Source organism: Panthera pardus, unplaced genomic scaffold (assembly GCF_024362965.1).
Source record: "Panthera pardus isolate Hobbes unplaced genomic scaffold, ASM2436296v1 HiC_scaffold_6, whole genome shotgun sequence".
In the NCBI taxonomy this organism is placed as follows: domain Eukaryota; kingdom Metazoa; phylum Chordata; class Mammalia; order Carnivora; family Felidae; genus Panthera; species Panthera pardus.
Genome location: NW_026526991.1, coordinates 21,502,433 through 21,529,208, shown reverse-complemented (window position 1 = coordinate 21,529,208; position 26,776 = coordinate 21,502,433). Strand labels below are relative to the sequence as shown.

At 36.0% G+C, this 26,776-nt stretch overlaps 1 protein-coding gene and 1 pseudogene across 14 annotated transcripts in view; one reads left to right on the top strand and one right to left on the bottom strand.

The window, feature by feature from the left end:
- The window catches only part of ANKS1B (ankyrin repeat and sterile alpha motif domain containing 1B), a 1,073,811-nt gene that overhangs the window by 951,185 nt on the left and 95,850 nt on the right, over positions 1-26,776 (bottom strand). The gene's annotated exons all lie outside the window — the stretch shown is intronic.
- LOC109265206 (proteasome subunit beta type-5-like) overlaps positions 24,488-26,776 on the top strand; it is a 53,109-nt pseudogene continuing 50,820 nt past the window's right edge.

Sequence of the window (26,776 nt, the reverse complement as noted above, 5' to 3'; positions counted from 1 at the left end):
CTACAAAAATAAAGTTCATAAGTTTATAATTAATTGAGTTGTACAAATGTGTGATGCATACTTCCTGTATGCACATTTTACTACAAAAATAAATAAAAAATAAAAATCTACAGCCATCATCATATTTAATTGTGAAAGAATGAAAACTTTCTTCTTGAGAATGGAAATCAAATAAAGATGCCACTAACATCACTGCTCTTTATTGGAAGTCATAGTCAATGCAACAAGAAAGAAAAGGAAATAAAAGATATAAGCAATGAAAAGTAAGAAATAAAACTGCTATTATCATGTAGAAAATCCAAAAGAATATAAAGATAAATTACTAGAATTAATAAGTAAATATAGTAAAATCATTGGATTTGAGATCAAAATTAAAAAGCAATTGGTTTTATACAGTAGCAGCAGCGGCAAAAAAAAAATAGAAGTTTTTAAATGGTACCATTTATAATAACATCAAAAAGCTAAAATACTAGGGTGCACCTGGGTGGCTCAGTCAGGTAAGCATTTGACTCTTGATTTCAGCTCAGGTTATGATCTCACAGCCTGTGAGTTTGAACCCCACACTGGGCTTCACACCAACTACTTGAGATTCTCTCTCTTTCCTTCTCTCTCTGCCCCTACCCCGTGTGCCTATGCACACACATTATCTCTCTCAAAATAAATAAATAAAAACTTTAAAATATATATCTATAAAACACTTCATAATAAAACTAATGAAATACACACTCAGATATCACCTCACACCGGTCAGAGTGGCCAAAATGAACAAATCAGGAGACTATAGATCCTGGCGAGGATGTGAAGAAACGGGAACCCTCTTGCACTGTTGGTGGGAATGCAAATTGGTGCAGCCACTCTGGAAAACAGTGTGGAGGTTCCTCAAAAAATTAAAAATAGACCTACCCTATGACCCAGCAATAGCACTGCTAGGAATTTACCCAAGGGATACAGGAGTGCTGATGCATAGGGGCACTTGTACCCCAAAATTTATAGCAGCACTCTCAACAATAGCCAAATTGTGGAAAGAGCCTAAATGGCCATCAACTGATGAATGGATAAAGAAATTGTGGTTTATATACACAATGGAGTACTACGTGGCAATGAGAAAGAATGAAATATGGCCCTTTGTAGCAACGTGGATGGAACTGGAGAGTGTGATGCTAAGTGAAATAAGCCTTACAGAGAAAGACAGATACCATATGTTTTCACTCTTATGTGGATCCTGAGAAACTTAACAGAAACCCATGGGGGAAGGGGGAAAAAAAAGGAGGTTAGAGTGGGAGAGAGCCAAAGCATAAGAGACTCTTAAAAACTGAGAACAAACTGAGGGTTGATGGGTGGTGAGAGGGAGGGGTGGTGGGTGATGGGTATTGAGGAGGGCACCTTTTGGGATGAGCACTGGGTGTTGTATGGAAACCAATCTGACAATAAATTTCATATATTGAAAAAAAAAGACATCAAAAATAAAAATAAAATAAAAAATCACGTGGACAACGTAAAAATATATTTGTCAATCATATCTCAATAAAACTGAAAAAAAATTTTAAGGTGACCTAAATAAATGGAGAGATATACCATCCTAATGGAGGAAATATTGAAAATATGTCCACTTCCCAATATTGTTCTACAGAGTCAATGCAATTTCAATAAAAATCTCAAGTAGATTTTTTGTAGAAATTGACAAGCTAATTCTAAAATTAATATAAGAAAAAATAAAAATGGGGCACCTGGGTGGTTCAGTCAGTTAAGCACTGAACTTTGGCTCAGGTCATGAATTTGTGGTTAGTGAGTTTGAGTTCCATGTCAGGCTCTGTTCTGACAGCTCAGAGCCTGGAGCCTGCTTAGGATTCTGTGTTTCCCTCTCTATTTCTCCCCCATTCGCACTCTGTCTGTCTGTCTCTCTCTCAAAAATAAAGATTAAAAAAAATTTTTTTAAAGAAAAAAAATCAAAAGAATCTTGAGAAGATGTGAAGAGGCACACCATCAGACATCAAGATAATAGTAGTTAAAATAGTATGATATTGCTCAGCATACTTTGTAACTCCATCCACATCATTGCAAATGGCAAGATTTCATTCTATTTTGTGACTGAGTAATACTCTCTCTCTATACACACACACACACACACACACACACACACACACACACACACGTCACATCACGTAGTAAGAAAAAAAGAGAGAGGCAGACCATAACACAGACTCTTAACTATAAAGAACAAACTGAGGGTTACTCGAAGGAAGGTGGGTAGGGTGATGGGTTAAACAGGTGATGGGTACTAAGGAGGCGCGTGTTGTGATGAGCACACTGTATGTTGTATGTAAGTGATGAGTCACTAAATTGTACCCTGAAACTAATAGTACATTGTATGGTAACTGGAATTTAAACAAAAACTTAGAGAAAGAAAAAAAATAGTGTGATATTTATACGAGAATAAATACATGGACCAATGGAACAGAACATATGTATTTTATAAGTGTCACTGTAGAGTGGTAGAAAAAGAATAATCTTTTCAAAAAGTGGTACTGGTTCAACTGAGTATCAATATGGAGAATGAAAACTGACATATACCTCACATCATTTCTAAAATCAATTCCTAATAAATAATAGATCTAACTGTGAAAGAATAATAAAACTTCTGATAGTTAACATAAAGAAATAACTCATAACCTTGATGCAGGCAAAAAGTCGTAAATTGGACACAAAAAACACTAACCACAAAGAAAAACACTGATACCGTGAACTAGTTAAAATTAACAAATCCTGGGGCACCTTGGTAGCTCAGTCAGTTAAGTGCCCAACTTGATTTCAGCTCAGGTCATGATCTCATGGCTCCTGGGACTGAGTCCTGTGTCAGGCTCTGCATTGATATTGCAGAGCCTGCTTGGGATTCTCTCTCTCCCTCTCTCTCTGTCCTTCCCCAGCTCGTGCTCTCTCTCTCTCAAAACAAATAAATAAAACTTTAAAAATAATTAACAGTTCCTATTCATCAAAGACAACATTAATAAAGTGAAAAGGCAAACCGCAAATGAAAAAAGATATACCTGCTAGAATGGCTAAGTGAAAAAGACTAACAATACCAAATGATAGTTATGATGGAAAGCACTCACATATTTCTAGAAGTGTAAATTTTGTATAGCCACTCTTAAAAAAAGCTACTACAATCTAGACATACCATTCCTAGATACACTTTCAATAAAAATATGTACTACCAATTGGAAGGAAGCACAAGGGGTGTTTCTGAGAGTTAGTAATGTTCTCTTATTCTGGGTGGTAATTGCATGGTTTTGTTTTGCTTTGTTTTTGCTTTGTAATAATAAATTTGTACACTTATACTGAGTGCTCTTTTCCATGTATATGCTATATTCCAATTTTTTAAAAACTCAGGGGAGGGGTGCCTGTGTGGCTCAGTTGGTTAAGTGTCTGACTTTGGCTCAGGTCATGATCTCATGCTCACAAGTTCAAGCCCCGCACTGGGCTCTGTGCAGACACCTCGGAGCCCAGAGCCTGTTTTCAGATTCTATGTCTCCCTCTCTCTCTTCCCCTCCCATGCTCATGCTCTGTCTCTCTCTGTCTCAAAAATAAGTAAACATTAATTTTTTTTTTAATTAGGGGAGGAAAAAAACAGGGAGAGGAGAAAAAAATCAGCAATGTAAAACTAAAATAAGAAATGTCCATCCACCACCTGACTACCATTTTTAATGTCACAAATGACCCAGTGATAAAATAAGGAGTTGATAAACTTGATATTTTAGTTCATCTGCACAGTCTTAGAAAAAGTAAATACATAATTTACTTAGGTTTTCTTTAATACTGAAGACAATTTTAAAAGATTCATATTGTTTTGTGTTCCCCTTGGCATTCATAGATACTAGATTGGGAATCAGTGTTCCAATCTAAAAAGAAATCAGATCACCAAAATATTTAGTAAATTTTGCCTCTTGTCTATAAACTGTTATGTTTATATTGGAATTACCTCTTCAGGAAAATGTTAAGTATACCAATCCTAAGTAAACATTTTAAAATAAAACCATGAAGATCTTATTTTCAATTCTTCCCAATAATAGATACATTACAATCTGAAGTTTTTTCCATTTAACTTCCAAATCTATGCTCCTTGCCAGTCCATCTGTCAGATTTAAATCTTAATCACATACAAACTATGTACCTATTGACAAGTTTCTTAATCTGTGCTTCAGCTTCCACATCTGAAATGGAGGTGATGTTACTAATACTTTACCTCATAAGACTGTTGTAAGGATTAAATGTAATAACACATGTAAATCACTTAACACTGTGTCTAAATGGTAGATAAATTGGTATCTTTGCCCACCTACTTATTTTTTAAATGAAACCCTATAATGCTGATTACAAGCTTTGTTGAGTATGAAAGAAATTGTTGGTACAAGGGTTTTCCTTTTAGATGTCTGGTTTGGGAGGTAACCTTGCATTGAAGGACTTCCAAATACCTATATATGGAAGTCTTTTCTTTCGAGTCATTCAATTCTTTCAGAGAAGAATATATTGAACTCCTACTTAGAAATTTGCTGCCTCATTGAAAATGTATGCAAAAGAATGGGAAGAGGAGTTCAATTGTTTTACATATAAAATTTCTATCTATCCCCTTGTTTTCTGCCTCAAAACTCACCCCATGCCCTCACTATCCCTAGTATCTGCAAGCTCTTCAAACATTTAAAAATAGCTTTTATTTTCGTCCTTGAGTCTTTTCTTCCCCAGCTAATCATGGCCATCTCCTTCAACTGCCTGCATACGCTTCACTCATATTTTTATTAATTCATTCATTCAAGAAATATTTAGTGATTATCTGTTGTGACAGCTAATATTATGTGTTAACTAAGCCATGGTACCTAGATATTTGGTCAAATATTACTCTAGATGTTTCTGTGAAAGTATTTTTTAGATGAAATGAGCATTTAAATCAACTCTGAGCAAAGCAGAGTATCCTCCATAATGTGGGAGGGCCTCATCCAATCAGCTGAAGGCCTTAATAGAAAAAAACTGACCTCCTACTAGGAAGAAGAGGGAATTCTGCCAGCAAACCAACTTTGGACAAACTGTAACCCTTCCCTAAGTTTCCATCATGCCAGTCCATTTTGAAGATTTTGGTCTTGCCAAGACTCCACAATCACCAATTCTTTAAAATAAATTTCTTTCTCTATATATACATACACCCTGTTGGTTCTGTTTCTCTGGAGAACCTTTGCTAATACAGTTATGTTCCAGGAACACAACAAGGACACATTACCCACCTTTGAGAAACTCATAGTCTGAATTCATTTCATTTTATCTACATAACCCTTTAATCTGTGCCTCAACCACATCAACTATTTTAAATGCAGTCTAACCAGAATTCAGAATAAAACAAACTGAGATTTTTCACCTCCCTAATTCTAGCTACTATTGTTTCTTTAATGTAGCCAAAAAGTAGTCTAATCATATCACTACTTATATTGAGCTTACCATGACAAAATTCTATAAGCTTCCCATAAGAATTGTTGCCAAGTCATGTCTCATCAATTCTGTATGTGCAGGTGTTTAATAGGGCCTGCACACAATATATAACATTTATTCCTACTATATTCATCCTCCGAAGATTAGCTTTTTATTGAATGATGTCAAAATTGCTTGTTCCTCAAGGAGTGTTAATTTCCTTTTCAGTAAAATGGGAAAAATAAAACACATTACAGGACTAAAGCATTTGACACAATGCCTAGTACATAGCAAGTATCTGACGTGTCTACTTTGAAGTATATAGTACTCAGAAAGAGTTAGATCTATTCCTGCTTCACATTCCCCTGGATTAGCCTATAACCTAAATCACATAGCCATTTCTGGCACTGAAAGACGAAGACAAGAGGAGACAAGGAGGGAAGGAGAAGGTATAGATAGATAAATGACATGAAGTTGTTGCACAAAGTTGGAATAATGACAATGAATACTTTTTTTGATGTTTACTTATTTGTATTATTTTTGAGAGGGGGGAGGGGCAGGGACAGAGGGAGACAGAGGATCCAAAGCAGGCTCTGTGCCAACAGCAGAGAGCTCGATGTGGGGCTCAAACTCACCAACCCTGAGATCATGACCTGAGCTCAAGTCAGATGCTTAACCAACTGAGCCACTCAGGTGCCCCAACAATGAATACTTTTTAATTGGGACATACATCCAGGGGCATAAGAGACGACTCTTAAAGACTGCAGATTATTTAGAAGATATCCAATGGTAGAAAAAAACACTTTCATTTAGTTTCTTGGCAATTTGCAACTTATAGTCAGAAAGGAATAAATTTAGTGACGTTTGGAATTTGGTTAAACTTTTAAACTGCACTTCCAAATATCGGATTTGGCAAAGTATAAAATAATCTTTGCCAAGTCCTTGACTTTTTTATTCACATGTATTCAAGGGAAAGCCAGCTTGTAGATTTGAATCATTTAGATTTGACTCATTTAAACGTAAGAGTGTTTTATCAAGCCACAAAAACTCGTCCCCCCCCCCACACACACACACAAAAAAAAAGTCTTATATAAACCACAGCTCTCATACACTAAGTTGCTGAGACTTGGAAGAAGAGATAAACTCAGAAAGACCTCATGAAAGACAGACATTTTGATGAAGTAATTAAAAGAGTGAAATAGCACTGAACACACAGGAAATGGAAAACCATTCCAAATATGCAGACGGAAGTGATATTACATCAATGATAAGGACCATATGCAAATTCCAGTTATTGGATTTTGAATTAAAGATATTTTTCTAAAATGTCTGAAAGAACAACTGGATCGTTGAAGCATCCATAAAATTACTGTCAGGATGTATTTATTCAGCAAATACTTACTGTGTGTCTCCACATGTAAATCTAATAACACTGGGAAACAATGCTGAACAGGACAGCCATATCCTTGTCTTCTGAAAGCTACAGTCTATAGAGAATAGATTTTTTTAAAAAACAACAGTGAAGACACAATTACAAATTTCGGTAAGGGCTAGGAAGTAAAATGTAGGAAATAGTTTTATTTTACATGAATTTTAAATTGCAATGTTAGGGCTATTAATAAAAAAAAGAATAAAAGATTTTCAAATTCCTAGAAACCTTGAAGTTCATCACATACAGTTTTTCCACAAGGATCCTAAGGCAACAATAAGTCAAGTGCTTTGATCAAGGCAAGAGGCAAAGGGAAAAACAAAGCTAGACCTCAACACAGGTTTCCTAACTCTGTATCCTAGATCAATTACTTCATTCAACTTTCACTGACCATCTACTACGATTAGGCACTATGCTAAGTGCTACAGAGGAGGCAAAAATTAAAACACCCCTCCCTAACTCTGAAAGAGCTGATCATCCTGGAAGGGAGATAAGCATGCAAGCAAATAACTGTCAAAAGATAAATGATATAAAACAAGTTTGCACAAAATTCCATAGCACCAAGAAGGAAACTCTAACTCTGCTTAGGAAGACTAGGATGGCTTCACTTTAGCCAAATCATGTGAATTGAGTAGGATTTTTCCAGGAAGACAAAAGGAAGAGAAACATTTCAGAAAGGGTAAAGAAAATGTGCAAAAAAATGTCAGTTTGAAACAACACTACATGCTCAGGAAATTTTAAATGTAAAAATATCAGAGTTCTTCTACTTGTGAGGTTTCTTTTTCTGAATTATTTTTACCAAAGTAATACATGCACATGGTCAAACAGTGCTGAAAGATTTAAAACACAACAGTCCTGTGGCAACCCCTCTCCTGGTCATCCAACCATCAAGGCGCTCCCATTCCCAGATATAACCACATTACATTCATTCAACCGCTGCTTTTGGCATTTAACTCTATGTTTCTAAATCATGTGTATATACTAATGTATTGGCATCTAACATGGTATGAGGATTTTCTCTTTATACCCACTTCGTCTCCCCCACCACAGACTTCCAATATGATTGAAACATAATTTGGGGCTGTATCCATAATTGTTTTCATAATGACTAAGTAAATATTGCTTACTGATTAAAACATTATACTCTGATTCTAATTCCTTTCTGTTAATACCTTTTCATTTTTCTAAAATTGATTTGCATACACTTTATTATTCTTTTTCAATCTCTGGGTAAATCTCCCACATTCCAATAGTAATAGAGACATTCTAAATATAATTTTTCTAAAAGTCAAACCTATCAGATGTTTTTTTCTGTGGTTAGGCCCCCTAGAAATCTTCTGCCCCTGTTCCAATCTGCACTGGCTCTCTGGGCTATGCTAGGAATTCCTTTTGCATCTCTTCTGTTAGAGCTCATGCTTCTAGATCGTATACTTTGCTATTTCTTGGTTTATATATACCTTATTTTGGTGGAGCCCACCTTCCACTAGCTTCTTGAGAAAAAGTACACAGGAAGGAAATATTTTAAAACTTTGAATATCTCTGTCATTCACACCTAATAATTTGGCCAAATATAAAATTCAAGATTGAAAATTATTTTATTTCTGAATTATTCAGTGCTTACTCCTACTATCTCACAGTTCCTAATGTTGCTTTTGAGAAATCTCATGCCATTCTTATCCCTGATATGTGATATCCTTGATAACCCTGATCCTTTATATGTGAATTTTATTTATTTATTTACTTACTTATTTATTTAGGTGGAGGAAATCTTCTGGAAGTATATAGTTAGGGCTGTATTTAGTTGCAGGTAAAAGAAAATCAACATACAGTGGATTAGCCAAATAGGGTATGCTCCTATCCGCCAACATTACAAGAAATCCAGAGGTGGGTGGTTGCTTATATCATTAAATCAGCAGTTGAACCATGTCAGCTCTAAGACCTCTGTGATTCTTATGGTCAAAAAATGACCACTGTAGCTCCAGCCATTAAAAGAAGTACAGCCTATATCAAAAAAAACAAAAGTTTTCCCAGAAATTCTTTAGACTTCTACTTACATTTTATAGGCTAGCACTTTATCACACTTGGCCATAGCTATTTAGCAAAGCAAGTTTTTATCTTTCCAGCCTCTTAAATGAAGAAAAAGCAAGGGTAAGAGGAGATTAAAATGGGTCAAGGGGACCAAACTAGAGTATGAAAATTACATTACCATGTGTCTTGGTGTGGACCTTTTCTAACTCCCTTTGTGCTGGGCACACCTGTGAGTTTCTTTAAACTTGAAACACATTTTCAGTCCTAGCAATTATTCCTTTTTAATTCATTTGAAAATTTCCTCCCCTTTGTTTCTCTGTTCTTTTTCTTGGGAACTCCTAAAAGTCAGATGTTAGATGTCTGCTACTGATTGTCCATATCTTCTTTCTCCTATTTCCCATCTCATTATCTCTTAATCCTTTTTTTAAAGTTTACTTATTTTGAGAGAGAGACAGAGTGTACAAGCATAGGGGAAGGACAGTAAGAGAGGAAGAAAGAGAATCTCAAGGAAGCTCCACACTATTAGTGCATAGCTCTACATGGGGATCAAACCCACAAACCTGTGAGATCATAGCCTGGGCTGAAATCAAGAGTCAGACACTTAACTAACTGAGCCACCCAGGTGCCCTATGTCATAATTCTGTTTTCTGGGAGATCTCCTTATCTCCAGTTAACCCTTCTATTGAATATTTTATTGCTTACGGCATTTTTTTGCTTCTTTTTTTAATGTTTATTTATTTTTGAGAGAGAGAGATAGAGTGTGAGTTGGGGAGGGGCAGAGAGAGAGGGAGACACAGAATCCAAAGCAGGCTCCAGGTTCTGAGCTGTCAGCACAGAGCCCGACACAGGGCTTGAACTCATGAACCATGAGATCATGACCTGAGCCAAAGTAGCCACAACTGTCTGAGCCACCCAGGCGCCCCTGCTTTTATTTTATTTTTTTAAGTTTTTATTTAAATTCCAGTTGGTTAACATATAGTGTTATGTTAGTTTCAGGTATACAATATAGTGAAACAACACTTCCATACAACATCCAGTGCTCATCACAAGTGCACTCCTTAATCCCCATCACCTATTTAACCCATCCTCCCACCCACCTCTCCACTGGTAATCATCAGTTTGTTCTCTAGAATTAATAGTCTGTTTCTTGATTTGTCTCTTTGTTTTTACTTTTGCTCTTTTGTTTTGTTCTTAAACTCCATATGAATGAAATCATACAATATTTGTCTTTCTCAGGCTTATTTCACTTAGCATAATACTCTCTACCTCCATCCATGTCGTTGCAAATGGCATGATTTCATTATTTTTTATGATGGAATAATATTCCATTGTGTGTGTGTGTATCACATCATCTAATTTTTTAATGATTATTTTTGAGAGGGGGGATTATTTTTGAGAGAAAGGGGGAGAGGGAAGGGCAGAGACAGGGAGACAGAATCCCAAGTAGGCTCTGCACTATCAGCACAGAGCCCAGTGTGGGACTTGAACTTGAACGAACTGTGAGATGATGATCTGAGCCAAAATTAAGAGTCAGACACTTAACCTAGTGAGCCACCCAGGTGCCCCTACACCACATCTTCTCTATCCGCTCAGCAACCAATGGACACTTGAGCTGTTTCCATAATTTGGCTATTGTAGATAATGCTGCTACAAACATCAGGGTGCATGTATCACTTTGAATTAGTATTTTTATATTCTTCGGGTAAATACCCAGTAGGGGATACAGTAGTTTTATTTTTAATTCTTTGAGGAACTTCCATTCTGTTTTCCAGAATGGCTGCACCAGTTTGCATTCCCACCAACAATTCAAGAGGGTTTCTCTTACTCCACATCCTTACCAACACCTATTGTTTCTTGTGTTGTTGATTCTAGTCCTTCTGACAAGTGTGAGGGGATACCTCATTGTAGTTTTGATTTGCATTTCCCTGATGATCAGTAATGTTATGCATCTTTTCATGTATGTGTTGGCCATCTGTACGTCTTTTTGGAGAAATGTCTGTTCATGTCTTCTGCCCATTTTTTCAATTGGATTATTCATGTTGAGGATGTTGAGTTTTGTAAGTTCTTTACATATTCTGGACACTAACCCTTTATCAGGTCATTTGCAAACATCTTTTCCCATTTTGTAGGTTACCTTTTAGGTTTGTCATTTGTTTCCTCCACTGTGCGGAAGCCTTTTATTTTTATGGAGTCCCAATAATTCTTAATCTCTTATTCTTCCTTTTTCATAGCATTATTTTATGGATGCCAAATCTACTTATCTCGTATAAGGTATTGATAATATTTGTTTAAGGTTTCTTCTTTTTCCTAACCATCTCCCTTTCTTCAGAGCTCTTTCTGTGTATTTCTTCATTTTGGTATCTTTCTTTCTGTTGGAGGCTGTCCTCAATTGACTGTTGGTTAACTGGTTCTATGTTCATATCTCAGATATTTAAAAAGGCAACTGGAAGCTGTGTGCATGTGGGCAATGCTTGACAAGTTACCAGATTCACTGTATAACAATCACACCAACTCGTTTTTCTTTTCATCAGGAAAGCCCACAAGTCATTACCTATAGAGATTTTCTCTGGAGTCTATCATTTCTTCAGAGAAGGATCCTGCAATCTCCTATCTAAACAGGTGTGAGGATAGAAAGGCAGTTGTAAGCCTTGTTGCTAATACTTCAGAGCTAAAGCATAGGAAGGAACTAGGAGTATCACTAATATGCAGATTTTCACTTATCACTCAACTCTCTCCTCTGTCTTCTCTCAGATTCAGTTCTCATAGACTAGGTAGAATGCTGCAGAGATAGGGAAGCAGTAATCATTAGCATCTGGAAATACTATTAATTTAAATAATCCTTTTTGCATCCCACTTCACCTCTCCCCCACATTCTCATCCCGTCTTCTGTAATACCTAGCAGCTCTGATTCCTGATCCTTTCTCAGGTTATGCTGGATGAATCAGTTTGCTTATCAATGGTATGTCATATGCAGATGGTCAGATTTGACATTCTCACTGCTAAGTTATCTATAATTCTCCCTCCTGCTTTATATCTCCCTATCCTGTAGATGAAGGCTAGAGATACCTTATGGTTTTACTGAAGATGGAATGTATGTATCTGTTGTTTTTTGTTTATTGTTTTCTTATAAGGTGTATAAGTATTTTTTCTGCCATTTAAAACAGGTAAATCTCTAATTATAAATTTAAAACTAAAAAACATTCATATATATGAACAAAATATGCTCCACAGCAAAACTCTACCCACTAATAAAGATAGTATTGATAGTCATACACCATCAGTTTAAAATAATATCTACGGATTATCCATTTCTGATAATATGATGTAGTAGCTACAAGCATGAATTCTGAGACCAAACTGCCTAGCTTTGAATTCTGTCTCAGCCACTTTACTAGCCATGTGATCTTGAACAAATTCTCTTTATATCAATTTCATAATCTGACAAATGTAGAGTGGTGATAAAGATTAAGTAAACAAAGTACCTGGTACTTAAATCATCAATAAATATCAGTACTATTATTAACTCCAACAGATCCAATTTTCCAAAGTAATGAGAGTGACAAGCACTGTTCTAAGTGCTTTACAGATATTAACTTATTCAACCTTACCTTTTTCTTTCAAGTAATTTAGTTTCTTTATTTAAATTCAAGTTAAATGTAGTACTGGTTTCAGGAGTAGAACCCAGTGATTCAGCACTTACATATAACACCCAGTGCTCACCCCAACAAGTGCCCTCCTTAATGCCCATCACCCATTTAGCCCATCTTCCCACCCACCTCCCCTCTAGCAACCCTCAGTTTGTTCTCTGTATTTAAGAGTTTCTTATGGCTTGCCTCTCTCTCTGTTTCTATCTTATTTTTCCTTCCCTTCCCCTATGTGGATCTGTTGTGTTTCTTAAATTTCAAATATGAGTGAAATCAACAATAGCCAAAGTATGGAAAGAGCCCAAATGCCCATTAACTGATGAACTGATAAAGAAGATGTGGTCTCTCTCTCTCTCTCTCTCTCTCTCTCTCTCTCTCTCTCACACACACACACACACACACACACACACACACACAGGAATACTACTTGGCAATCAAAAAGAATGAAATCTTGCCATTTGCAACAACATGGATGAACTAGAGTGTATTATGCTAAGTGAAATAAGTCAATCAGATAAAGACAATTAACTTATTTAATCTTAAAAACAACACTGTAAGGTAGGTACTGTTACCAGGAAAAGTTTAAAAGGATGAAACATGAACAAATATTTTAAATAACTTGTCCAAGGTCACACAACCAGAAGTAAACAAGATTCAATTCTAAGTAACGTGGTTCTAGAATCTTTGATCTTAAGAACTTACATTATATAACTCATGGACAGCATCATTCAAATATAAGTCTCCAGGTTCTCTTTAGTTATCTTATTGAATGTCAATTTGTATTTGGTACAACTGACAGAAAAACTTAAAGAAATATTCCAAATGACACTACAAAATCTGAACCAAATTATTTTTCCACTACACTACCTTCTATGTCAAGGCAGTTATAAAGAATGGTTGTGTACATGTGATACTCATTTCCATAATGAGTAGAGAACATAAAACATAAAAATATCATGCAACTTTTAAGTGTTTTACTCCCAAACCACACACTATGATTATATCCTTTATCACAGGGAAATATTTTCTAAGTCTATCTTCTTCATGTGAATTGAAAGATTTGTAAAAGTGAAAACTCACCTTCCTATACCAAGAGCCCCATCAAGACAGCAATTCTTAATTAACTAATAAGCAATTAGTCATGACAAGTGAAAGCTAAAATGAAGCACAAATACATAATTTTGTGACTACTTTTCCTCCACTAAAACCATTAGCCAGAATTTAATAATACATGTCCCTAGGGTTCTGGTTCTGGGTAAGATGGAAAAAGCATTACAATGCATCCATAAAACCTGGACATAATGCACAGAGTAAGCTATTTGAGAGTTCCAAACAGTAAATAATAGCAGGTGGATTGGAGAAGAAGCCCAGAATTCAAAACAACAACAGTGGGTTTGTTGTTTTTCCTTCATTATCCCTCCCAGTCTGAATTCAAGGTACACCAAAACCAGAGTAAACACCAAGGTGTGAATAGAAAGAGTTCTGGAGAAGCCCTCCAGTTCTGGCTTAACAAGTAGAAAAGGGGATTCCTAGCATTCAGACAGAATAAGGGAAATACCAACTTTTCTTTTTTTTATTATTTTTAATTTTCTCTTTTCTAATGCCTCACTCCCCAGGCAATCCTGTGGGAGTGACAATAGCAACAGTGACAGCAGGGAGAGACGCACAGGTGCCTTAAAACTTGAAGGAAAAATAAAATTCCTTTCCTACTAGAAGAGCTGTGGTTTAAGAGTGAGGGGGGAATTCCTGTTGCTTTTTCTCCTGGCCCTGAACACAGGTGATGCCATAGGACATGTGTGACACAATATAATAACTAAAGTCCCAGTTTTCTGGTTAAGGGACCCAAAAGCACTAGGAATACTGTAGAGAGGGAGGGAGTTGGGAAGTGAACCCATCCTGAGCTGCACATGAATGGATATGATCCTAACTAAACACCAGAGCAAAGACTTGAGGCCTGAGCTAAATTACAGACCACTGCCCAGATCTCAGACTGGCCACTTGGTTGCAAACACATAGGAGAGATCAAAAAAGTACTGCAATAGCACTGAAAATGTAATTAACACTGAAACCACAAACCATAGAAGTGCTGGTCAGAACTTGCAACCTAAACCCTCTGGGTTGACTGCTTGCTAAAATAAACATATCAACATTTCATAGAATGTAAATAAGACCCAGAGTTTCATAACATAATATTCAAAATGTCCAGAACATAATACAAAATTACTCAGCATTACATTGAAACAATAAAATTCCAAATTACATGGGGAAAGAAAATTCACAGACATCAACGCCAAGATATACATATGTTAGAATTAGCTGACAAAGATGTTAAAGCAGTTAACTCTTGAAATGAATGAAAAAAGGAGTTTCAGCAAGGAAAAAGAAGATATAACAAAGAAACAACTGTAAAATTTAGAACTGAAAAATTTCAATAACAAAAATTTTAAAACTCACTAAATGGGCAATACAATAAAGATGACAGAGGAAAGTGTTACTGAACTTGAATACAGGTCAATATAAATTATCCAGTAAACAGCTGAGAGAAAAATATATTTTAAAAGAAAATAGTCTCAACACCTGAAGGGCAATACCAAAATATCTAGTACTCATATCATCCCAGTCCCAAAAGAAGAGAAAGCATGTACTGCAGAAAAAATACCTGAAAAATTAATGGCTAAAAACTTTCCAAATTTAGCAAAAGACATAAATCCAGAGACTCAAAAAGTTCAGTGAACCTCAAAAAGAGTAAATCCCCAAAACCCTAGACATATGACAATCAAAGTTCTGAAAATTAAGGGCAAAACATTTAAGTGGCCAAGGAAAAATGATGCATTACTTATAGTGTATTAATGACTTCAAAGCAGGATCTTTCATCAGAGACCATGGAGGCCAGAAAGAAACGGCACACATTTTTAAAGGACTTGAAAAAAAATACAACATTCAAACCACAATTCTATATCAAGTGAAAATATCCTTCAGGAATAAACATGAAATAGAGATTTTCAGATGAGTAAAAACTTCAGAGAATCTATTAAACAAGTGACCTCCTGGGGCACCTGGGTGGCTCAGTCAGTTGAGAGTTTGACTTCAGCTCAGGTCATGATCTCATGGCTCATGAGTTCAAGTCCCACATCAGGTTCACTGCCTTCAGTGCAAAGCTCGCTTCAGATCCTCTGTCCTCTCTCTCTGCCCCATCCCCTCCTCACGCTCTCTCTCAAAAAATAAACATTTAACAAAAAAAGAAAAAGGAGAGATGTCTCTAAAAGAAATTCTAAAAAGAAGTTCTTCAGACAGAGGAGATAATACCAGAAGAAAATGTGAAACATCAGAAATAAAGACAGAACAAAAGAAAATGGTAAATTTCTGGTAAATAGACTATTTCTCCACCTTGAGTTCTTTAAAACATGTTTGACAATTAAGAGTACAAATTATAGTATTGTCTCATGGAGTTTTCAACTTATAAAGTCCAGAAATAGACCCACATAAATATTGTCAATGCAAAGGCAGTTCAATGGAGAAATGACAGTGTTCTTCATAAGAAGTACTAGAACAGATGGGTATCTCTAAGCAAAAACAAAAACAAAAACAAAAACCTCAAAATGTATCATGGACCTGAATATAAGACATAAAACTATTATATACAGTTTTCAGAAAAAACAATAGAACAAATTGTTGTACCAAAAGCATAATCCATAAAATTTTTCTGATAAATTGAACTTCATCAAAATAAAAACTTTTGGCTTTGCCAAGATACTACTAAAACAATACAAAATAAGCCACAGACTAGAAAAACATATCTGCAAATCATATATTAGACAAAAATTTATATCCAGAATATACAAAGAACTCCCAAAACTTATTAAGAAACCAAAATAATCATTTTTTTTAAATGGACAAAAGATTTAAAGAGATAAGTTCATCAAATAAAACACACATATGGTAAAAAAGCACATGAAAATATACTCTAAATCATTAGTCACTGCAAGTGAAAATAAATCCAAAATGAGATGCCATTACATACCTATGAGGATGGGAAAAAAAACCTAACAACCTCTAAGAGCTAGCAAGGATATAGAGCAACTGAAACACTCAAACATCCCTGTAGGGAAAGCAAACTGTACAGCCACATTGAAAAACAGTCTGGAAGTTTCTAATAAACATACCATAAAGTTACACTTATCATATGATTCAGCAATTCCACTCTTAGGTATTTACACAAGAGAAATAAATATTTATTTTCACACAAGCCTGTACCTGAATATTTATAGATTTATAAGCACCAAAAAGGGAAGGGAAAAAAAGGCAAATTTTCTTAAAATGTTACATGGATAAACAAATCGTGTACACCCATAGAAAGGAACACCATTCACAAATAAAAATAAACTATTGATACATACAACAATTACAAAAGCCTTATGTAATGTCAAAGATGCCAGACACAAAACACTACATATTATAAAATCCCATTTATATGACATTATGGTAAAAGCAAAAATACAGGAACAGAGAAAAGATCAGTGATTGTCAGGGGTCAGGGCTGGGGAGGAAAAAAGAAAAGAGCTGAATAAGGGCATTTGGGGGGTGATGGAACTATTTCATATTTTGACTGTGGTAATGGTTACATGATCACACATTTGTCCAAACTCATAAAGCTGTACACCAAAAACAATAGATTTTATTGTACATTAATTAAAAAGGAAAAAAAAGCAAAGGCAAGGACAACCTAAGATTCCATATTACCTAGTGAACTGTTTAATATATGATCTTAGACAAATGACTTAACATCACACAGCTTTGGTTCTCCAACTTTTAAAGTGAAAAATATACTATTTATATCTCATTGATCTTTTTTTCTAAGTTCTTTAAAAGTTCCAAGATCTTGTATTTTCACATTCAGTTACTTGTTTCTGAAATGTCTCTTCCCTTCTTCTCTTCCCATTTGCTTGGCTAATTCCATTTCATCCTTTAGTTCTCAGTTTAAATATTATTTCTGCATGAAAGTCTTCACTGCACAATGTATTCTTATTTCATAACACTTCTCACATCTGTGTTCCAATAACTGTATTTAATGTCTATCTCTTTCACAAAACGGTAAGCTCCATGAGGAAAGGGACTATTTGAATTGTTTTTACCAGAGTGTTTTATCACAACTGTTTATCCAAGAAACCATAGAGTGCCTAGAACACTGCTGAGTGTTTCATAAACACTTCTAAACAAGGGTGCAAAGACAATACAAATAACATTTTCTACTGTTATTAATTCTTAATATCTTTGACTTTCTCATTATACATATAAATATACACATATATATCTTATTTTTTATCTTTTTCATTCTCTATATACACTTACATATATGTATCCATTTGCATGTATATGTGTGTGTACTTACATACACACCACATTATAATGGTATATAATACACATACCGTCAACAAAGTTCCTTGGCAAACGTCCATCAAAAGATAGCAAATAATACACCTAGGATGATATGTCTGCTTACTAACTTTTCCTCATTTGTGATCATTATTAATAGAAAATGACAAAAATGACAATGTGACATATCTACTATATATCCACAATTAGATTATCTAATTAGTTGGTAGTATATAGATATAGATATATAGATACAGATACAGATACAGATATAGATATAGATATAGATATAGATATAGATATAGATATAGATATAGATATATAGTCAATAATTTGCAGATCACTGTGGGGCACACATTAAAGCATACACACAGAAAAGCACTCAGGAACCAAACCTTTTTCTTTCTTACAGAAAGCTGTCAAAAATGTTAAAGACCTGACTTTCAAGAAACTCAAAGCATGATTTATAGATTACCTGACAAAATCACTCTAAAGCAGCTAGCAGCAATTATCATTAGCTGGAACTCAATTATGGACATCCCAGAGTAAATTCCCAGGAAGCCATTTTGAATATTTAATCTTAGTCCTACATAAATTATCTAATGCACTACTCTACAGTTCAGGTATATGAGATATTAATATCCTTCATTTAATGGATCAGTAACTGATAGCCTGAAAGGTTCAATGCAGATCACAACTGTAACAAATGGTTAGATAGACATTCATACTCAACTGCTGCGCTGTCCAATATGGCAACCACTAGCCAGATGTGGTTAATCTAAATCAAGAGGTGTTGTAGGTATAGTGAATTGAATTCACATATTGAATAATTGCTATGAGATAAAGAATGTATAATACCTCACTCGTGATAAAATATATTATTAAAATTGATTTCATCTGTCTCTTTTTACTTCTTTTAGTACGGTCACTTGAAAACTTTAAACTACGTATGTGGCCTGCATTATATTTCCATTGCCATTGGATAAAGCTCTTCTGAAGCAAGGTGCTTTAACAACAGGAGATTATTTGGAGGCAAAGAGACTTAGGTTTACATCCCAGACTCCACCACATACTTACAAAGTGACTTTGTGAAAGACTGTTTAACATCTTTAAGATGCACTTTTCTTATATTTAAAATTATAATATTAAACCTACAATACAGTACTATGAAGAGGTTAAATGATACATAAAAAAAGGTTACGATGTGTCCTATAATTAACAGCCCCTTGATATTAATTCTCTTTTCTTCTTCTTTCCCAGCCAGTTTCCCTATTAATTTAAACTGGAGTTAAACTTCTATAGTGGACGTATTAGTCCCAGTGCCTACAATTTCCAATATCTTAGTCCAGGTTAACACAAGCCTCATGACTAGAAAAAGAGATATAGGCAGGTGGTCAATGATTTGCCCAAGGTAGACACTTGACTCAGTATGACCCCCTGGGTACAAATAGAGGATCCATGATAACTTGCTGAATCAGTCATATTTTCTCCCTATGGAATTAATCCTAAAAATAGACGCAGACTAGTTAATAACAAAAGGATAATGAAGCAAACATGGGGAGAGAAGCAGAGGTAATAAGAGAAAAAGCTATTCATTCATTCTACAAATATTAATCGTAGTCCATTTACTATGTGCTATATGACCCAAAAGGGAGACACTGGGAGAGGAATGAATTCCTAGAGTTTTTAAGAGATCCACAAAACTTCCAATTCCAGTCCACATGACTCTTTGCAATAAATCCTTTTTCCCCCCTTTAGACAGAGGGAGTAAGGCTCCATTCCTTGAAACCAAAATGATTTAACACAGTTTCATAAGGGAAAGTGCAAAAGGTGTCTTTTAGTTAGATTTTTAAAAAGACAAAGTATGTCTTGCACTAGGTAATAACTCAAGTGAAAAAATGTTCTTCCTCAAAATGTATAGTTCCTTTCCTAAAACTGGCTGTAGCCAGACAGAAAGGGACAAATGGGAATAAGAAGGGGCATTGACCCTAAATATTCCTTTATAAAACAACCACCAGCAGAAGTACGCTTTTAAGTGTTTTCCTGCCATTACACAGAAATATGCAGGCAAAAAGAAAAATGATCTGCCAACTACAACTATAGACTATATTTATTAAAGACTTTTTCACAAATACAAGTACAATTCACTGCATCAGAGTCCCTTGACCATTTTTTGCAGGGGAGTCTATGGGCCTCACTAAAATAACTTGGGCTTCTAAGGCAAGGGAGGTAGGAATTTCCTCACTCTAATGTATTACTGGACAGGCTTCAAGTTCAGATCAGAAGGGTAGGTATGTAATAAACAAAAACAAGTTGTTTTGAATTGCACTTCTTTTGATAAAATATCTCAGTGATTTCACCAGGAATACAAGATCTGGTTTCTTAGCTCTAAAGTTTCAGCCCCAGAGAAGTGGATCCCTTTAGCCAAAAACACTAGAGATTGATTAGTAAAGCAAAATTTATTCACTTATTAAAACATTATTTTATAATTATATGCAAGAATTGCTATGCTAAGAACTCAATGCTGGTTTCAATCAATGCAAGTGGACATTCTCACTGGCCGTATCTTCTTACTCACTCTAAAGAAGCATTGCTGGGGCGCCTGGGTGGCTCAGTCGGTTAAGTGTCCGACTTCGGCTCAGGTCATGATCTTGTGGTTCACGAGTTCGAGCCCCATGTCAGGCTCTGTGCTGACAGCTCGGACCCTGGAGCCTGCTTCCGATTCTGTGTCTCCCTCTCTCTCTGACCCTCCCCCCACTCATGCTCTGTCTCTCTCTCAAAAATAAATAAACGTTAAAAAAAAATTAAAAATAAAGAAAGAAAGAAAGAAAGAAAGAAAGAAGCATTGCTAAATACTTCCTTTGTACTACACATTTAAATGGGCTATTTTCACTCTTATGAAAAACCATGTGAGATGGTTTGTGGGTGTGTGACCCTACTTTAAAATAAGCAAACTTACCATTGGAAAGGTATTTCTCCAAAATCCCAAGCAAGTAAATGTCAAAGTATGGGATTTGGTGACGCACAGCCTGATTCTTGTCCATGATGACCCAGAGCACTACCTTTCCAGGACCACTAATCTCTAAGTTAAAGTTAGGTTTAAAAAATGAGCAAAATGAGTCCCTCCTGTATCTCTCTCACTGACTTTCAGTATTTCTTATTTCAAAACAGACCTTTTTGTGTAAAGATTCCAAATCACCAACTGTCATTTTTCTAACACTGTAAATTCTAAATGCAATCGTCTGTCAACTAAGAATGGTCTAAGAACATTTTAAACATTCATTTTCCCCAAATCCACATAATGACTCTGGTTGCTGAGAAATTCCACATTAAAGGCCAAGTACTTACCAAATCATTTTTCCTTTCAGAAACAATTCAAGGCAATATAAGCTTGTGCTCACTTTTTCATACTGTCATGGCATGTTAAAAGAGGAAAACCTACTGATCAAATCAATAATTACCTGAATTTACAATGAACCAAATTCAGTCTTTTTACAATATTGCCAAACACTAAAACTGGACCCTAAACATTGGAATGGAATTGTGGCAAACCTTTAACTCTTCCAGACTCTTAATCCGCATGGGACTGAAACTGCACTTTAACAAAATCCCAGGTGACACTTGGGTAGCAAGGGACTAAGCTGTGTCTAGCTCAGAGGCTCTCAGCCCAAACCAATTAAATCACCTGGGTCTCAACTGATGTGTGATGGGGGCCACTCTTCATTTTCAAACCACCCCAGATGATTCTAATTTGCATTCTGAGCTAAGAACTGCCATAATTGAAAACCACTGCCCTAGCTCATCTGAGCCAGATTTCTGCTGAACTTCTTTCTTTGAGTTCTTCTCCCCAAGTACTACTAAAAACCTGGTCCATTAATTCAGCATTGAGTAAAGAAAATCAAAGTGGAGAGATAATAATAGGTACTGTGATGGTTAGTTTTATGTGTAAACTTGACTAGGCTATGGTACCCAGGTGCTTGGTCAAGTACCAGTCTAGATGTTGCTAGTAAGGTATTTTTTTAATGTTATTAACATTTAAATCAGTAAAGCACTTTACCTCCCATAATGTGGGTGGGCCTCATCCAATCAGTTGAAGGACTTCAGTGTAAAGACTGAGGTTTCCAGAGGAAGGAATTCAGCCCGTGGATTGTAACACAGAAAACCTGCCTGAGTTTCCAGCCTGCCTGGCCTTCCCTGTAGATTTCAGACTCAAGACTGCAACATCAACTCTTACCTGAATTTCCAGCCTGCCTGGCTGTCCTATAGATTTCAGACTTGCCAGGCTCTACAACTGCATGAGCCAATTCCTTAAACAACTTCTGTAGGGTCCCTCCCTCTGTGACTGCCTCTCTTTCTCCTTCTCTGTGTGTTAGAAAGTGGAGGAAAAACAGTAAAGTATACCCCAAACTGAGAAAGCACTCTAAGAGCGGAAAACAAAGCAGGCAACTCCAAACAATATACACAGAGTTTTACTGACGATAACTGACAGGGCAGGGATCAAGTGAATGATGATCCACAGAAGTTACACAGTTATTCTCCACAAAATCCAAACCCTGGTCCACAGATTTTATAGAGTGACAGGAGACACAGAAAAGCACTGTAGTAAGATCAAAAGGTTCACAGGCATCTAATTGACAGCTAACCTTTAAGTAAATCTTGTGGCACCACCTGTGTATCAGGAAGGGGAAAGACTGTAATCTCTAACAGGTTCATGCATGGGAGGCCAAAACAAGCCCTGGAGGGCATTTCTAAGGCATGTATATTAACTTCCAAGTAGCCCAGAATAAGTAGCCAAGAGAGGTCATCATTTAGACATGAACAAAATGGAGGGCCAAAGATGGAATCAGTATCGTCAGCACTCCTATACTGTGTGTGTGTATATCCTATTGATTCCAAATCTCAATATAAATACCACTTATTTAAATGCAAACTACATGCCTGAAATCATGCTAAATTATTCACATTTTCTGATTTAATACTTTCAACAACCAAATTAAAAAGCTGAAAAGGCAAGCCCTAAGAGAAAACATTGTGACCAAGGATAGGGAAGTTTCATTTAGCAACTTTGGAGGGGAAACAGTATACAGGATGTTAGTATTAGGTGAGTCAAGAAAAAGCCAAGGATAAAAAGGTAAGTGTTCACCAAAAAATTAAAGGCAAAAGGGAAAGTGGAAAACCTATAGATTAAAAAAGACTGTGCCCACCATCGGAAACCATTCAGTCTGCTTTCTGCTTCTATAAATTTGCCTTTTATGCATATTACACTTATATAAAATCAAACAATATGTAGTCTTTTGCATCTGGCTCTTTTCACTGAACATAATGTTTTTGAAGTTTATTCGTGTTGTAGCATATCTCAGTAGTTTGTTGCTTTTGATTGTTGAAAAGAATCTCATTGTAGAGATATACTTCATTATTTTGTCCATTCACCAGTTGACAGACATTTGTATTGTTTCTAGGGATGGACTATTATGACTAATGCTAGTATTAACAGTCAATCACATATGTTTTCATTTCACTTGTGTAAATACCTAATAGAACTACCACAGTGGTTATGGTTAAAGGTTATGGTTAACCTTTTAAGAAACTGTGAAAAAGCTTATTTCCAAATTGGTTGTATCATTTTATATTCTTACCAGCAATGCAGGTTCCAGGTTCTCCATATCTTTGCCAACATTTGTTATTTTTTGTCTTTTCAATTATAGCCATTTAATTGAAGGGGTGGTGTGTGTGTGTGTGTGTGTGTGTGTGTGTGTGTGTGTGTTGTGTAACAAATGTGTAGTGGTATCTCACTGTGGTTTTAATTTGCATTTCTCTAAAGGTTGAACATCTTTTCCTGTTGCTGAAAAGCCATTTGTGGATCTTCTTGGGTGAAATGTCTATTAAAATCTTCACATATTTAGCGTTGCCTGGCTGGCTCATTCCATTAAGCTTCTGACTTCAGCTCAGGTCATGATCTCACAATTCGTGAGCGAGTCCCTCATCAAGCTCTGAGCTGTCAGGCTCAGGGGAGCCTGCTTGATATTCTCTCTCTCTCCCTCTCTCTCTGCCCCTCCCCAGCTGATGCTCAGGCTCTCTCTTTCAAAATAAATAAATAAACTTAAAAAAACATCTTCACTTATATAAAAAAAAGATCTTCACCATTAGACCTTATTTTAATACAAATCTGAATAAGCCAAATGTAAAAAAATTTAGTGATAAAATTGTGGAAATTTGAACACTCAGTGGTTATTTGATATCAAGGAATTATTAGGTTTACTTGGGTCTTAATAATGGCATTATAATTTTGCTTTTTGAAGAAAAATATCTTTCAGAGTGATATGCAGAAGATTTATAGATAACATGATGTCAGGTCTATGACTGTTATAAAATAATCTAGAGGATATGGGGGAATATACATAAAAGATTGGCCATATGCTGACAATTTATCATTTTTGAAGCTGAGAAAAGGATTCATGAGGACTCATATTACTATTCACTCTACTTCTGCATGTGTTTGAAAATTTCCATAAGTTCTAAGAAACAAAAAGCTGACACACCAAATGCATGCATTAACTTATACATGCTCTTAAAATCTCCTAAAATTACCACAAAAGGGTTTTTAAGATACACCCAACAAGAAGAAACAACATGGAAAAGAAAACAACAGCAACAAGACTTTGCAAACTGGAAAGTGGATAAACACGAACTACCTCGAAAACCTGAATTCATGGCTGGAAGTAAGGAAAGCCAAGAAAGCAAACCTAATTTGCACAGCAGAAGTTCCAAAAGGTTTAGAAATAGGTGGTACCAGGTACCTCTGGAAGTGAGTCTGAAGGTTAAAACTCCAAGGAATGGTTGAAAGTCAATTAAGGAAAATGAACTCTTGATACTCCACTCCATACACCCAAACAACTATCCCTTCACCATCCCAGCAGAAGACTATGGTTTATTTTCTTTTTTTTTTTAATTTTTTTTTCAAAGTTTTTTATTTATTTTTGGGACAGAGAGAGACAGAGCATGAACGGGGGAGGGGCAGAGAGAGAGGGAGACACAGAATCGGAAACAGGCTCCAGGCTCCAAGCCATCAGCCCAGAGCCTGACGCGGGGCTCGAACTCACGGACCGCGAGATCGTGACCTGGCTGAAGTCGGACGCTTAACCGACTGCGCCACCCAGGCGCCCCATATTTTCTTGAGAGAGTTAAAGAGAAGTTCTCTGGATGAAGGGTAGCTGCTACAACTGAGAGTAGGAAAAAAAAATACTAAAAGCAAAGTAATTAAGTAAAATTTTACACCCTGAATGTAAAGATTTCTTCCTCAATTTAGCACCCAGAATGCTTATAGACAGAGAACAATCAAATATCTACCCAGCACAAGAAAAAAAGCTAACAAATGCTGACACTGAAGGATCCTTCAATGTCCCTATAGTTATAAGCTTTAACCACGAATACAGAGTTATGACCCACTTTAAAGAGGCCCATGTTCAAATACAAACGGACAACCAAGGATCACAGGAGATTTGAGAAATGTCCCAAACATGAAAGATGCAAGCTAAAGTGAAAAACTGAAGAGATCTGTAAAATAAAGTAGAAGATAAATTAATGAGACTTCCCAGAAAGTAAAACAAAAAGAAGGAATAGTGGTTAATTTTATGTATCAACATAGCTAAGCCACAGTGCCCAGATATTTGGTCAAACAATATTCTGGATCTTTAAGGTACTTTTTTGTTGAAATTAACATTTTATTCATTTTGTTTATTTTTTTCCAAGTTTTTATTTAAATTTAAGTTATTTAACATATAGTGTAGAACTGGTTTCAGGAGAAGAATTTAGTGATCACTTACATATAACACCCAGTGCTCATCACAAGTGTCCTCCTTAATGCCCATCCCCCACCTTCCTCCAGCAACCCTGTTTGTTTTCTATAGTCAATAGTCTCTTATGACTTGCCCCCCTCTCTAGATTTACCTTATTTTTCCTTCCCTTCTCATATGTTCGCCTGTTTTGTTTCTTAAATTCCACATATGAGTGAAATCATATGGTATTTGTCTTTCTCTGACTTATTTCACTTAGCATAATACACTCTAGTTCCATCCATGTTGTTGCAAATGGCAAGATTTCATTCCTTTTGGTGGCTGAGCAATATTCCATTGTGTGTGTGTGTGTGTGTGTGTCCACACCACATTTTCTTTATCCATTCATCAGTTGATGGACATTTGGGCTCTTTCCATGATTTGGCTATTGTTGATAATGCTGCTATAAACATTGGGGTACATGTGCCCCTTTGAATCGGCAGTTTTGTATCCTCCAGATAAACACCTCATAGTACAATTGCTGGGTTGTAGGGTAGTTCTACTTTTAATTTTTTGAGGAACCTCCTTACTGTTCTCTAGAGTGGCTGTACCAGTTTGCATTCCCACCAACAGTGCAAAAGGGTTCCCCTTTCTCCACATTCTTGCCAACATCTGTTGTTTCCTGAGTTGTTAATTTTAGCCGTTCTGACAGATGTGAGGTGGTATCTCATTGTGATTTTGAATTGCATTTCCCTGATAATGAGTGATGTGCTGTATCTTTTTTTGCCTCTGTTGGCTATTTGTATGTCTTCTTTGGAGAGATGTCTATTCTTTTCTTTGCTTTTTTTTTCTTTTTTAGAGAGAGAGAAAGAGAGAGCATGAGCTGGAAAGAGGAGAAGAGAGTGAAAAAGAATCGCAAGCAGGCTCCACGGTCACCACAGAGCCCAAAATGGGGCTTGATCCAATGACCCTGAAATCATGACCTGAGCCAAAATCAAGAGTCAGATGCTCAACCAACTGAGCCACCCTGACACCCATCTTATACCTATTTTTAATTTGATTACTGGGGGTTTTTTTGG